Source organism: Momordica charantia (assembly GCF_013281855.1).
Source record: "Momordica charantia cultivar OHB3-1 chromosome 8 unlocalized genomic scaffold, Mcharantia_2.0 BLBB01000008.1, whole genome shotgun sequence".
Lineage (NCBI taxonomy): Eukaryota > Viridiplantae > Streptophyta > Magnoliopsida > Cucurbitales > Cucurbitaceae > Momordica > Momordica charantia.
The window spans coordinates 20,758,253-20,774,730 of NW_028275166.1; the positions used below are offsets into that span (position 1 = coordinate 20,758,253).

The 16,478-nt window shown below is 40.4% G+C and overlaps 1 non-coding gene across 1 annotated transcript; it reads left to right on the forward strand.

The window, feature by feature from the left end:
• Positions 1-10,730: 10,730 nt before the first annotated feature.
• On the forward strand, positions 10,731-10,837 carry LOC148209752 (small nucleolar RNA R71). The gene has a single exon (XR_015793317.1). It is a non-coding gene; the product is annotated as a small nucleolar RNA R71 (small nucleolar RNA).
• Positions 10,838-16,478: the final 5,641 nt, after the last annotated feature.

Consider the following 16,478-nt stretch of genomic DNA (forward strand, 5'->3'; position numbering starts at 1 on the left):
ACGAATGCAACAAGTGAGATATTCCCGGACGCATTCCATGCTATATGCACTTATAACCAATTAAGAGGGTGGTTAATTAATGCGCCTGACTGGGCGTTTATGCTGAACGCACGCACTAAGCGTGGTAACAATTGTATAGATGCAAGCGCACACCTGTCAGAGTAATATAAAATGGATGGAGTATCCAAGTATCGATCCTCAAGGACTTCTAAATAATTTCCAAACTCTAAAGTTTTAAAGAATAGTGAATGTTGAAATGAGTGATTCTTGTAAAATGGGAAGTGGTCACAAATAATGGTTTGGATTTGGGATTTGGACTTAGAATGATAAAACCTAGCCCGATTTACTTCAAGTTAGCCAACAAAGAATCAAAGACATGCTAAGGATAATATGCATTTTACTTTAGAAACTAACGACTACGCTTCTCACTTTACTTATGTCTAAGCAAGTTCAAAGTCCTAAGACATTCCCTAATATGTCTATTATGAGATATATCTTAGTTTTAGGATGGAAATAGTCGCAACCTCGGGTTAAGGTCCTATGTCTAGGCTACTTAAGCGGAACCCTTATGTCTAAGGCGCTCCTCTCCTCGGTTTAACCACTCAACATTGCAAATAAGCAACCTTTTCAGTATTGACTTTTTAAGACTTACAGTGGCCTTCTCTAAATCCTAACTTTTTGGGAAAACATGTTGAGCAATGAATGGAAAGCAAAAACACTACCTCTTAGCAACCCTTTTTAGACATAAAAGGCTAACTATCCATAACCGGGCTAGAGACGGGAATTTAGAAAGACATATTGAAGAAAATACAGCAAGTAAAACGGTTGAATGTGGAATGCATGGGTGAAAAACAAAAGTTAACTAACGGAGAGTTTTTATCGGGATTGAGAGCTTCGCCCTTCTCTTTCAAGCAAGGGAGAGTGTCACGTGCTCTTTCCTCCAAAAACACAACTCTCTTCACTAAAAATAAAGTAAAGCAAAGGGAAGATAAGCAAAGTGCTAGATTTTTATATATTTGAATAAGTAGTAAATAACTAAGTACAAATGGAAACAAAACAAAGCTCAATAAAAGAATGTAAAGTACTCGGGATTTAAAAACCAAAAGCAACTAATGAAAGCAACTCAAAAGTACTTAGAAAGCAACAAAGAAACACTAAAAATGATCAAGAGAAGGAAGCAAGGCTTGATGATTTTGGTGGAGAAGTTGCTGGAATTTATAGCTGTGCAGAATTGGTTAGGTAGGTCCTAAAACGATGGTGAATGACCCATTTCCAACTCTTTTGACTGACCAAATCGTGCTCAAACTGATAGTGGAACACTTCTTCTACACGTATGCATCGGTTGGAACCACCAAAACGCATTGGAAGACGCGTTTCATTAAGGGCAAAGTTGGAAGAAAAACTGTTTTTCTGCAGGCACGCAGGCGCCTGGCGCCTCCCATGAAGCTTTTTTCGTCTTTTTGCTTCTTTTGATTAATTTGCACTCCCAAATGGTCCTAAAATGTCATAAATACAATATAAGCCAACCACAAACCATAATATATGAATTTTGCATGAATTGGAACTCAAACGATCGAGAAAAATCCGAAACAAAGCTGAAACATTGTAAAAACAGCATCTAAAACCTTCTTTTTACGCATGTAAACAAGCGTAATCACACCCCCAAACTTAACTTTTTGCTTTTCCTCAAGCAAAACTTAGCAACTTTAATCAGCTTTCTAACACATGGACAAGGAAAAGCAAAAGCAACCGAGATGTTCAATCATAAATTGTCTCAGGGAAAAGATGTCAAAGCCTACCATTCTATTGCCTTTGTAAACTTAGTCACTATAAACCAAGTTTGAAATGATAAAAACTTTTTCTTTCAAAATCTTTTTTCTTTCAAAAACAGAAAACGTTTTCAAGTACCCCTAAGGAATCTGCACACTCCCTCCTTACACTAAGACTTTTACATCTGACAGACCGGCTACTAGCCCCTGAGGTTTCCACACACTAACATCGGTTTCAACCACAGCTACTCGTAGAAAGACTTTGAACTAACAGCTAGGTCATAAAACGACGACAATGAGAAACACGAAGTCACTTATCACCATCTTTACTGCTATTTTCAAAGTCAACACCCAACCTAAAACTAAATGGGTGTCTACAGTAGGACTCGGGAATCATAAATACATTTTCTTTAACTCTCATTGTTTTTACCGCTCTTTTCTTTCTAACACAAGTCTTTTCCCCACTCTTATTTTCTCTCAACAAGACTCTTTTTACTCTTTTGCAATTTTTTTTATTGTTTGTTGTGTTTTTTTTTTCTTTTCAACACTTTCTTTTTTTAATAGCATTTGTTTTTCCAACTGACTCTTTTTCAAAAGAAAATAGCATGATTTTTCAAATATAAATAACACCTTATCTTTCTGAAACAACGACTGACACAACGACTGTCCCCCCCAAACTTAAGAGAGACAGTGTCCTCACTGGGAAAAGACTTTTGCATCAGATGAAAAAAAGCTTAACAGTAAAAAGGACAAGGACTTCCTATATAGGGGCAAAGAAAAAGCTTGAAGTCTGTAAAGATCAAAAAGACATAAAAGAAAATGAGTTTATCACATAAACAAAGGAAATAGCTCAAAGCTTAGTCAGGCATAGAACAGAAAACTCAACAATCTCTTATAATCATCATCGACATGAAATCACATGCACATCACAGATGCTTCAAAATAGGCATGTGAAAAGCTAAACTAAGGTTAAGTGAAGGCATACTTTAAGTGATCAGAAGATAAACGATACTAATTTATTCATGCTTCAACTGAGCTCGAAACATAATCAATACAAAAAAAAACATGCGTAGTAATGCTAGAATATGCAAACTACGTCATTAACCAAAAGAAGAAAACACAAAAAATAGCAAAGAAGGAACCTCCCCTTCATGAAGTCGGAGGTTGTGGACTAGGATCAGTGTCAGTACTGGGAGATGGATGACCAAGGATAGCAGCTAGCGCTGGAGGCCATGAAGGTAAAACCGCAAAATCCAATGAAGCCCTCAAGTTGTAGATATGTTGCACGACTTCTTGAACCTGATCTCGCAGTTGTTGGTTCTCCTCTCGGAGACGACGGATCTCCGATGTAGGAGACATCCCAGTACCTTCCCTTCTTTGTAACGCATGGGCGATAATACGCCGAATATTCTTCTCTTCCACAATTGGGGCATCTCTCTTAATTTGATCCTCAGGGAGCTGTACACCTTGTCGCAAGCATAAAGAAGTGACCAAACGTGGGTGATAAAGCTTACCACGTGTTCGGTGGGCACACTCATGGATACTAGTATTGATCAATTCTCCATAATTCACATCTATGCCCTTTAGCATGGCATAAACCAGCAGTGCCCTATCCTGAGTGACATGCTCATCATGCTCCGTTGGCAGAATTCTGTTTTTGACTATGTATAACCATCCTGCAGCAGTTAGGGAAACATCCTCGGGTTTTAGTCGTACCTTGCCATGAGTAGTCAAATCCCAAGTGACAGAGGGCTTCCCAACACATTCTAAAGCCTCATCAAGCTGTGCTAGAGTCGGAGTCACTAACATCTTATTGCCCACAGCATCTCTGATATTCTCAATGTTGAAGGTGTAGTTGATCTGAGTGGCATCAAACCGTATTTCCTTCCCGCGCACTATGGCTATATGTGACTGGGGATGGACAGCAGCATAGAACTCTCTAACTAACTCCAAAGCCTCACATTGTATGGGCTGAATGAGTGGTCTCCACTCTTTGTCTCTAGCGGTCTCCCTCCAATCATTAGTGACATCTCCTAGAGTGAGATCGAATCCCAATTCTGTCATAATCTTACGGGATTTCATTAATGAAGTTCGAGTGGCTAAATTTGCCGCGTTCCATTTCGTCTCGACCTCCTCTCCCTTAGACAAGTCTAGTTCAATTGTATCAACTGGCCCAGGTGCCACTACCTTCTTCTTAGCTTCAGCTGCTTTAGCTTTCGCAGCTCTCGTTTTAGGTTCATTCATGGGCACTGTCGGCTTCTTAGCCTGAACTGCACGACGTTTTGAACTCTTTCTCTCCCGCCTCTTGTATTGGAACATTTCCCTTATCGTCTGCGTGTCCTCAAGATCTTCTTCGCTGGTAGGTTCTTGAGTACTATTCTCCCCAACCTTGGATCTACCTGTATCACACCCAAGCGGGTTAACTGTATTAGAAGGAATAGTGTGAGCATCCCTTACCCCTGGTAGAGTGGCCATCGGTGTGACATACTCATCCGTTGCCAACGGAGTAGATCCAGTTGCTCCAGTAGGCAACTCTTGGTGACTACAAAACGCTCCTTCTGTAGGTGTATCCAATGGGGAAGGTTCCTGAGTATCTGTTCTCACCACTTCGTTCTCGGTATCCTCTGTTTCCGGCATATTTGAACAATGTCCTCGTGAAACCAGTAGAACATCATCATTACCATCTTCCGGTGTAATAATCAATGGAGATGAATAAAACTGCTCCTCGTCCCTGTTCTCCATAGATGAATCCTTAGGCGTCAGACACCTACTACTCCCATCTTCCTCAATTTCTGGGTCTATCATCACCTCCTTGCCCTTCCTCTTTTGCCCTATCGAAACCCCGGGCTCTAGCCTATGGCTATGACTCTTCTCTTGCTCTCCTCCATGCTCATCTCTTGCATCCATTGGCATATTGGTTGGGGTTGGCATCCTAGGAGGCTCTAAGGGTTTTAGTTGTCCCATGTTGAAGGTACTCGATATGTTAGGGTTCAATTGGGGTGCTTGAGGTCCTCTTTCTAGGAATGGAAGTTGAGGTGGTGGGGAAACTCTAGGTGAAATCATACCATAATTATGTGGAGGTACCCAATGACCCATTCCATAATAAGGTGGAAGGCTAGGAAATAGAGTAGATGGGTTTGGCATTCCATAAGGATGAACACTAGCTGGAATTTGCATTTGAGACAAGGGAAAATGATAGGAAGGAACCGGGTTAAACATAAACGGTTGGTACATACCCGGATTGATCATTGGAGGAAGTTGTTGAGGATTTTCAGCCCTAAACTCACTGTTTTGAGGTATATTAAAGGTGGGTAGTTGCTGAAAATTAACATAACCATGTGGGCTCATTATAGGATGTTGTGTAGGAGCTTGGGATGGAGGACATTCAAATGTTTGAAGCGGGTTTCCTCCCCTAACAGCAGCTAGCCTAGAATCTGAACCCATGTGGTGTTGGAAGTTCTCCAATGGTGGAAAAGGAATGCTTGTGGCATTTGGAGCTTGAGTAGAAGAGGTAGGAAGTGAAGTATGTTGAGAAGAGGAAGCCATAGATGTAAGCAAATGCTGGAAATTTCTTGTTCTCTTTGGTAGCTGAAAATCGAAAACAAGAATGATGAAGGGAGTGGGTTTTTGCCGAAAAAACAAGGGGAAGAAGAGAGTTGTGTGGGTTTTGGTGGAGTTGTAAAGCTTAGGCAATGGGTCTATTTAAAGCTTTCCCCAAACTAAATCCTAAATGGAAAGGGATTGACATTTAAGTTCAACTAAGTTTCCTAAACCTAAAAGGAAAAGAAAACAAATTTGAATACAAAATAGGATTAGGGAAACAAAATTTGAGTTTGAAGAGAAGTTTTTAAAGCTAAATCATAGAGGATTAATGTTTGACCCAAAATAAAGCCCATGCTATCGAAAATTAAAACCCAAACCGTGAAGGAAAACGAAATTCGAACTGCTGGAAAACAGGGCAGGCGCCAGGCGCCTGCGTAATTCTTTTTTTTTTTTCAACGTTTTTTTTTTCTTTCTTTTTTTTTCTTTCTTTTTTTTTTCAACGTTTTCAAAAACATTCTCTTAATAAAAAAAACTTTATAATGAAACAAAGAGAAAATACAAGATACAAAGACTTCCTTCCTTTACTTTTGTTCTTTCAAAAACGGATAAGAAGGAAAAAACATTTTTCGCAAAAATTTATTGACCTGAAAGTTGAATAGAGGTTTTTCCTCTATCCACTGGTTCTCCAAAATACGGCTTAAGTCTCTGCCCATTTACTTTAAAAACATTTCCCTTAGAGTCAACTAGATCCACTGCCCCATTATGGGTAGACTTTAAAAATTTGAAAGGGACCAGACCATCTAGACTTAAGTTTTCCAGGGAAAAGTTTCAACCTAGAGTTGAATAACAGAACCAGATCACCTTCTTGAAGATTGTTCGGCCGAAGACGCCTATCATGCCACTGTTTAGTTTTTTCCTTAAACAACTTAGCATTCTCATAAGAAAAGTGCCTGTGTTCTTCTAATTCCAACAATTGTAACTTCCTCGCTTCACCTGCAGTCAACAAATCAAAATTTAATTTCTTAGTAGCCTAAAATGCTTTATATTCTAGCTCAAGAAGCAAATGACATGCTTTTCCAAAAACTAGCCTATAGGGGGACATGCCGAGGGGAGTCTTAAATGCTGTCCTATATGCCCAAAGTGAATCATCAAGCTTAAAAGACCAATCCCTACGTTTAAGATTTACAGTTTTTTCTAAAATGTTTTTTTTATCTCCCTATTAGATATTTCGGCTAACCCATTCGACTGAGGATGATATGCTGTTGCAACCCTATGACGCACATTGTATTTAGTCAGCAACTTTTGCATAGACCTATTCACAAAATGAGCCCCCCCATCGCTTATCAGACAACGCGGGGTTCCATAACGCGTAAAAATGTGCTTTTGCAGAAAACGAATGACAACTTTGGAATCATTGGTAGCAGTTGCAATGGCTTCTATCCATTTCGAAACATAATCTACTGCTAACAATATATAAAGCTTACCATTAGAAGATGGAAATGGACCCATAAAATCTATACCCCACACATCAAATATTTCAATCTCCAGGATCGGGGTTTGAGGCATTTCGTGGCGTTTAGATATATTACCTGTCCGTTGGCATTTGTCACAAACCTGGGCAAACTTATGTGCATCTTTGAACAGAGTGGGCCAAAAGAACCCACTTTGCAAAACTTTGGCTGCGGTTTTGTGTCCTGCAAAATGTCCTCCATATGGAGACATATGACAAGCGTCTAATATCGCCTCGTGCTCTTCTTCTGCGACACACCTGCGTAAGATATTGTCAGGTCCTAGCTTATATAAAAAAGGCTCATCCCAACGATAACATCGAACTTCATTTAGAAATTTCTTTATCTGTTGCTTGTTGAACTCATAAGGAACTATTCGACTTACCAAATAATTTGCTATATCGGCATACCACGGAACTGAATCAACTCGCAAGAGTTGCTCGTCAATAAACTGTTCACGTATAACAGTTCCATCATCACAGAGCGGGGATTCCAATCTAGACAGGTGATCAGCAACTTGGTTTTCAGTACCCTTCCTGTCCCTAACTTCAATATCAAACTCTTGAAGTAACAAAATCCACCGTATCAAACGTGGTTTAGCATCTTTTTTAGCAAATAAATATTTTAAAGCAGAATGGTCAGTAAAAACAATGACTTTTGTACCTATCAAGTAAGACCTAAACTTATCAAAGGCGAACACAACTGCTAACAGTTCCTTTTCAGTAGTAGTGTATTGAGTTGTGCACCGGTCAGAGTCTTACTAGCATAATACACAGGATGCAAGATCTTGTTTTTACGTTGTCCTAACATAGCTCCTATTGCATAATCACTGGCATCACACATGAGCTCAAAAGGTAAATCCCAATTAGGTTCGATAATTATAGGAGCTGAACTTAGAGCAACTTTCAACATTTCAAATGATTTTAAACAGTCATCATCAAAAACAAATGGTCTATCATGTTCTAACAATTGACACAAGGGTTTAGAAATTTTAGCAAAGTCTTTTATAAAGCGGCGGTAAAATCCCCCATGCCCTAAAAAACTTCTAATCCCTTTGACATTTGTAGGAGGAGGTAGCTTTGAAATGATGTCTATCTAAGCGTGGTCTACCTCTATTCCTTGCTTGGAAATTTTGTGACCCAAAACAATACCCTCTTGTACCATGAAATGACACTTCTCCCAATTTAGGACTAGGTTTGTTTGTTCACATCTCTCCAATACTCTCTCCAAATTAACTAAACAAGCGTCGAAAGAATTTCCAAAAACAGAAAAGTCATCCATAAAAACTTCTAGAATATTTTCTACCATGTCAGAGAAGATGACCATCATACACCTCTGAAAAGTCGCGGGTGCATTGCATAGTCCAAAGGGCATTCGCCTAAAAGCGAACGTACCATACGGACACGTAAATGTTGTCTTCTCTTGGTCTTCTGGAGCAATAGTAATTTGATTATAACCCGAATATCCATCTAAAAAACAATAGAAATCCTTACCTGCCAGACGGTCGAGCATCTGGTCAATAAACGGGAAAGGAAAATGGTCTTTCTTTGTTACCTTGTTGAGTTTGCGATAGTCAATGCAAACTCTCCACCCACTCACAGTTCGGGTTGAGATGAGCTCATTCTCCTCGTTGGCCACCACGGTTATACCCCCTTTCTTTGGTACACACTGTACTGGGCTTACCCAGCTGCTGTCAGATATTGGGTATATAACACCGGCGTCAAGCCATTTAAGAATTTCTTTCCTTACAACCTCTTTCATCTTCGGGTTCAACCGCCTTTGACTCTCAATAGAGTTCTTAGCATCTTCTTCCAATAGAATTTTGTGCATGCAAAAGGCTGGGCTTATCCCTCGGATATCTGCTATCGTCCATCCAATGGCCTTTTTGTGCTTCTCCAAAATCTGCAATAAAGAATATTCATTAGTAGGTGATAAATTGGAAGCTATAATAACTGGTAAAGTGTCGTTATCCCCTAGATATGCATATTTCAAATGCGACGGCAATGGCTTCTGCTCCAACGTGGGTGGTTCCACTATGGACGGAAGTAACGACTTGCATTCTTCTTTTTGTATTTTTTCAATAGGATTAGCCACATCTTCTGGTCCTTCTGCTATCTTATCAAGCTCTTCTTCAATCTCTGTAACTAATAAGTCATAAAACTCATCAAACATAACAGGATTCAAGCTATTTATAGCAGAGCACTCTTTAAAGTCTCCTGGTAATTTCATGGCGTCTAGAACGTTAAATTTAACTTCTTCATTATTTACCCTCATTGTAATTTCTCCCTTCCTCACATTAAAAACTGTATCCCCAGTGGCTAGAAATGGTCTTCCCAAAATAATGGGAATGTCTAAGTCTGCCTCGCAATCTAGAATGATAAAGTCCGCAGGGAAAATGAATTTGTCCACCTGGACTAAAACATCTTCTATCTTTCCCTCAGGTCTTATAATAGTTCTATCTGCTAGTTGGAGGGTAACCGTAGTAGGTCTAGCTTCTCCTATGCCTAAAGATTTGAAAACTGATAATGGCATAAGATTAATGCTAGCGCCTAGATCACATAATGCCCTACCTAAGTTTTTTCCTCCTATGGAACATGGAATGGTAAAACTGCCAGGATCATTACATTTCATGGGTAGCGGGCTGCCTACAGCTTCACTACTACATTTTGTCATGGCTACCAGTTCATGCTCTCCTATTTTTTTCTTCCTAGAAACTATATCTTTCAAAAACTTAGCATAATTTGGCATCTGTTCTAGAGCGTCTACTAATGGTATATTTATATGCAGTTGTTTTAAAATATCTAAAAATTTTCTAAACTGGGAATCATTATTTTTCTTAACTAATCTTTGTGGAAACGGGGGAGTAGGGGTAAAAGAAGGCTGTACCTGTGGAGGAACACTCGGGGTGTCCTCATTACCTTTTCTAATATTTTCTTTTTCTGGTGTTCTTGGATTTTCTGGTATCTTTACAGTTGGTTCAGTGGATGGAATCTGTACATCTGTTGTTGGCATTGTTGGTCCATCATATGCCAGTCCACTCCTAAGGGTGACAGCTTTGCACTGTTCTTTCCCTTCTTGTCTTGGTAATTTAGTATGGCCTGGAAAAGAACCTTGTGGTCTATTCTTCAATTCATTGGCGAGCTGTCCCAATTGGGTCTCGAAATTCCTCATTGATGCCGCTTTGGATTGTATCACTGCGTCGGTTCGGGCCATGTACTCCTTCATCATATTCTCAAGATTTGAGTTGTTATTTTGAACTGGTAGAGTCTGTGTTCTCTGATTGTACTGCTGTTGCGGTGGTGGGATGTATTGCTGTGTAGGTGGAATATAGGGCTGCTTGTTCTGTTGGCTCTGCCCTTGATTAAAACCGCTCGAACCTCCTTGTCCTCCCCATGAGAAATTAGGGTGGTGCCTCCAACTTGGGTTGTAGGTGTTCGAATATGGGTTAAAGTTCCTATTGTTCCCATGTCCTACATAAAAAACAGAAGCAGGGTTATGTGGAGAATTATCATAAATATGGTTTTCACTGCAAAATGAACAAATGAGAACGTTGACTTGGCAAACAGGGGCAGAAGTGCAATAATCCGACTGCACAGGTTGTATCGGCGTGGCTAATGGATTTTTTATTCCCAATGCCATCTCTTTTAGCCTCTGGTTCATTGTAACCATCTCTTTTTGCATCGAGGTCGCAATGTCCAGAGCCAAAACTCCAGCTGGATCTTGCTTCTTTGGTGCTGCCCTAGATCTTTGCGAACACCATAGTTCGTTGTGTGAAGCTAAGTCATTTAGGATGTCAACTATCTCGTTGAATGTCTTCTTTATAAAGGCTCCGTTGGCAGCATTGTTTAGCATCATCTTAGTAGGATGATCTAAACCTCTAAAGAAATGTTCTATCTGGATGCATGCCGGCAAGCCATGGTTCGGACATTTCCTGATTAGTTCTTTAAATCTCTCCCACGCCTCGTGAACAGGTTCACGATCATACAGTCTAAAGGAGATGATCTCCTCTCTGATATCAGCGTGGCGAGTAGGTGGGAAGAATTTTGTTAAGAACTTCTCCACTAACGACCCCCATGTGGTGATGGATCCCGGTGGAAATGCATTGAGCCATGCTCTAGCTTGGTCCTTCAAAGAAAATGGAAAAAGTGTTAGTCTTAGAGCATCGTCTGTTATACCAGGTAATCGAAATGCATTTGCAATTTGAATGAATGATTTCAGATGATCATGTGGATCCTCATGTTCCTGCCCTCCAAAATGTCCAATTGTCTGCAACATTTGGAACATCATTGGTTTAAGCTCAAAGTTTGCGTGGGCTGGAATAGGGTTGACTATCCCTGAATCAAAGTTCTGAAAAGCCGTGGCGGCATATTCTCGCATTGCCACGTCTCTGTTGTCCGCCATCTGGATATGGTTGAATTCATCATTTCTTGCATGATCCCTCATATTACCGTTAACAGCAGGTGGATCAACCGGATCACGAGGTGGAATATCTGCCATTGATGTGCTCGTACTCTCTACCTCACTTTCAGGACTGATTTCACCTTCTCTCTCTTTTTGCTTTTCTAGTTGTTTTCGAAGTCTTTGCTCCTTTCGAGTTTTTCGAAGGGTCCGCTCAATCTCAGGGTCAAGGGGTAGAAGAAAAGATCTTGTGCTCATGCACTTTAACTTACCCTTGTGAGATAAACGACCAAAAATATAGAACAAAAACGGTGGATGGAAATTACACCCAACAACAATTCACAAAAATAAAAACTAAAAGAATTTGAAAATAATTTTAAAACTAAAGTCCCCGGCAACGGCGCCAAAAACTTGACTGGGCGTTTATGCTGAACGCACGCACTAAGCGTGGTAACGATTGTATAGATGCAAGCGCACACCTGTCAGAGTAATATAAAATGGATGGAGTATCCAAGTATCGATCCTCAAGGACTTCTAAATAATTTCCAAACTCTAAAGTTTTAAAGAATAGTGAATGTTGAAATGAGTGATTCTTGTAAAATGGGAAGTGGTCACAAATAATGGTTTGGATTTGGGATTTGGACTTAGAATGATAAAACCTAGCCCGATTTACTTCAAGTTAGCCAACAAAGAATCAAGGACATGCTAAGGATAATATGCATTTTACTTTAGAAACTAACGACTACGCTTCTCACTTTACTTATGTCTAAGCAAGTTCAAAGTCCTAAGACATTCCTTAATATGTCTATTATGAGATATATCTTAGTTTTAGGATGGAAATAGTCGCAACCTCGGGTTAAGGTCCTATGTCTAGGCTACTTAAGCGGAACCCTTATGTCTAAGGCGCTCCTCTCCTCGGTTTAACCACTCAACATTGCAAAAGTGGGGGTATCCTATACAATGAGTTTGTATAAGACCGGACCACGAAATAGTCAATCTTTAGATGTAACACCGTTAACTAATAGATTGCTGTTTCTTTGGATGACTAGGCAACTCATTCTCAATCCTGAGTGAGTTATGGACTCCTGCCTGTGAGGGCTCGTCCTTTGATTTGTATGGGTGAGAGTGGCCCGAGTCGTCGACTCAACATTCCTACTATTTTGGGGACGAGACCGAGTGGGGAGTTGGGAACATAACTTCACGAGATGGAATTCATTCTTCATCGACTTTAGGGGAGTAGATGAGTGTTCTCTTAAATGCTGACTCCGGGAGTTGAACAAGGGGCCCCACCCTCTCATTGGCCCGAGAGGGACTTCCGGTTATTGGTCGGACCATAACCGGGTTGTTTATTAGAGGAGCAGTGGTATTTAAGGAGAAAGATGTAACTCAGGGGTAAAACGGTAATTTAACCCAACTTGAGTTATGAATACTTGTGAATGATTGACTTGTCATTAATGATCGTATATCCGTGGACACGAAAACATTCTGCAGTGAGAAGAGTGCAACTGCAGGTCTTTAGTGGAGTGACCCGTAGTTAACGAATGTTGATTAACTCGGTTAATGAGTTTGACCGATTAATCATGTATCGTTGGAGCTTCTGATCTGTAGGTCCATTTGGTCCCCTTGCCAGCTCATAACGGGTAAAACGAGGATTTAGGTTTTGGAAGAATTTGAACTGTTCAAATTGCTCAAGGGAATATATGTATATTGATACATTATAATATATATTTGATTCTAAATTAAAACTATATATTATAAGAGAAATTATTTGAATGTGATTCAAATAAAATTAATATGAATATGATTCATATTAAAACTATAGGTTAAAAATAATGTGCATAAGATGTACATTAGAACTATAGGTTATGCGAGAGAAATGCTATAGAATATGATTCTATTTATGAGATAAATAATTTAGTGTTAATTATTTGATATATATATATATATATATTAATTAATTAATTATTCATTAGATTAATAATTAATTAATATTTATTAATTAATATGATTAATTAATTATTATATATATATATTTATTATTATTAATATTTAATTCCCCTGCAAAATTGCAGGGGAGTGGGCAGTTAAGTGACGTGGGGTCTGCTTTTGTTTGTTCTTATTTTTTCAGTTCTGCAAAAATAAGATAGAATACAGAACAAAAGTAGGGGAACTCCAATCTCTCTCAAGCCCTCTCTTAATACTCCCTCTCGTTCCAAACGGTGCTCCCACAAGCACGATCCCGAGACCCAAGAGGATAGCAAGTAAGATTCTCTGGTGGTGTTCATAGGAAATCAAATTGAAGAAGTGTTCTTCAAAGGTAAGGAAAAACAAGTTTTTCCCCTGTGTTTTAATTTTTGTAAGTTTTGGTTTTGTTTCTAAAAAATCAAGAACGATGGTCCGCTTCCGCTCCGGGATTCACATCCCTTCAGAGCGATTCTACTGAGCTAGGGGGATAGTCTTTAGGCCTTGCGCGGGTCAGAGGGACAACACATCAAGTTCATTTAGTATCAAACCCCATTATGGATTCACCATCCACATCTGGCCGAGGTGAGCCTAACCCAAACCCTCAAACTGTAGTAGAACCTCCTCCCTCTATTTGTATTGAGGATAATCTCAAAGAACTTCGCGATTCATATAGAATACCTGATAGCATTAGGATGATACTACCTCAGGTCGGGAATACCTGGACAACCCCCCACCATGGTGGGTCGATATGTATCCCCAAATGTTCAACCGCGGAGTTTGGTTACCCCTTTCATCCATTCATCCCGCTTCCTCTCAACCACAAACTTGGCCCTGGCTCAGCTAGCTCCAAATGGCTGGCCTACCCTACTTGGTTTATGGTATATCTAGTGGGGCTCTAGTGGGGGTGAGGAAAACCTTTTATTGGATGTAGGTTAGTACTTTGCCACCCACTTCATTAAACCGTACCGAGATTCCCCTGGTTGGTATTACATATCGGCTATGAACACCTTCTGCAAACTTGTTGACTCCCCTTCAACCAATAAACACTGGCGGGATAAGTGGTTCCTCATCTCGGGGGACTTGTTGCTCATAAGGGATGGTGAACCATTCTGCCAGATGCCGAGCGAATTTGGGGAAGTAGGTAAGTTGTTGGCTGACCATGGTCATTAGCGTAGGGTAGATAGTTTGTCCCTTCAAGTCTAAGCTAATATAATTTTTATTTTTTGCAGTCATCCCTCGTCCTTGGCCACGAGTCAGTAGTCAAGCTGAGATAATTCACAACTCTTTGTTCGCAACAGGTCCGATCTGGTACGAAGGACTCCTGGACAACGTGAACCCTCACCAATGTGGTCTCGCTAGCCTCATCTCCACATGTGGTTCCAGACTTAACAAGATGGTGTCCAAACTATACGTCGCTCTGAACAGAAATAAGCCTGCTGAGGAGACGGTCCGAGCGGAAGGGGTAGCGTAGGAAGGCTGATAACATGTCTACTCCAAACACTGTCATACGAGCCGACCTACTTCAAACACTGCTATCCTTCACTTCGTGCTCTTGGAAGAAAGGCACATCTTCTTTCGACCCGTAGGGGAAGAGATTCGATGAAGCTTCATCTCGTTCGCCTCAAAGGACTATCAACCTGGCCTCCAAAGAAGAAGGCCCTTCTATGGTGGCTCGCTAGTTGGACTTCGCATATCCGTTCAAGTTCAGCTTTATTGCTAAGCAAGCTCGGGACTCCGCTACCGCAACCCTCCCAATAGCACAGCTTGGATGCTAAAGCGGAGTGAGAACTCTTTCTAGAGAAGCCTGAAGAGTACATCCATGCCATGATTGACCAGGTTGTTGAGCTCCATTTTACAGCTTGGCACACTGGGGCAATCATTAGTAAGGAGCTAATTGCTAGGAAATTGAGCTTCTATCAAGAACAAAAATCTACCAAAACCATCGAAGAGCTGAAGGCCGAGCTGGAGAAGGTGAAAGTTGAGCACGTAAAGGTGGAGAAAACAATTTCATCTTTGGAGAACCACCTGAGTCAAGCTCGGGTAGACATGTGTGCCGCTGAGGGACGAGTGAAGGAAGCCGAAGAACGGGCCAACAAAGCTGAAGATAAGTTGGAGGTCAAGCAACTTGCTCACGTGCAGAAATGGACTTCCTTCGAGGAACTAGAGAGAGCAATCAGAGACTTGCCAGAGTTTGCCGATCTGGTGATTAACCTTGCTAACAGTAGCTTTGACAAAGCAATAGATGAGGTGAGGAAGATTGCACCCAATCTCGACTTAACCTCTATCTACAAGGACAATGAAGCTGAGCTGGATGACGAGGAGGAGGACAACTTTTGAGCTGAGGATCTAGTCTTAGACGAAAATCAGGAAGGTGCTCAGTGAGGCAACCTTCAATTTGGGTGCTTGTTTAATTCCTCGTTTCTTTTCTTTTAAGCGTTTTGTACTAGGTCACTGCTCTTCAGCCCATTTTGTAATGAATTGAGGTCTTTACGCCTGATTTACTTTGAATTTTAATGGCTGCTTGGTTAATTCCTCATTTCTTTTCTTTTAAGGGTTTTGTAGTGGGTCACCGCTCTTCGACCATTTTGTAATGAACTGAGGTCCCTACGCCTCAGTTACTTTGAATTTTAATGAGAATCTCCTTGTTTTGTGTTCCCTGACTTGACCTAAATGTCCATGCGTGTTAAGATATCCTTTTTTAACGTAGGTAATGAGGGGGGACATGATCCGAGCTGAGACATCAATCCTCTCATGTTCAGTTCTGACACCATTCCTCGGCCCCATTGAAGTGCAGCTTAGCAATTTGAGGTATACTTGAATGTCTAAGGGTAATAATTTATTAATCAATGTATACAACTTAATCACACTTAAATCGTTTTACATCTATTGATAATAAACATGTGAATGGTCAGCATTCCAAGAATGAGGTAGCTTGTTGCCGTTAAGGTCGACGATGATGTAGGTTCATGGTCGAACTACTTCGTGCACTTTGTATGGGCCTTCCCAGTTCAGCTCTAGCACGCAGACATGGCTAAAAACTTTCTTGTGGACGAGGTAACCTGCTTTGAACCCTCAATGTTTGTTGCGTTCTCACAACTGTGATGAATGCAAGTGCAAGTGTACACTATACTCGTCGATTGTAGTATGAATGAGGTCGAATCCACAAGGACTAAGGATGTTACTTTAAGCATGTGTTCAAGGATACAAAAAATGCAAATAAAAGATGATAACTGGTTGTATAACTAAACTAAGGAAACTGCTATAAAAATGCAGAAACAAAATCCAAGAGATAAAT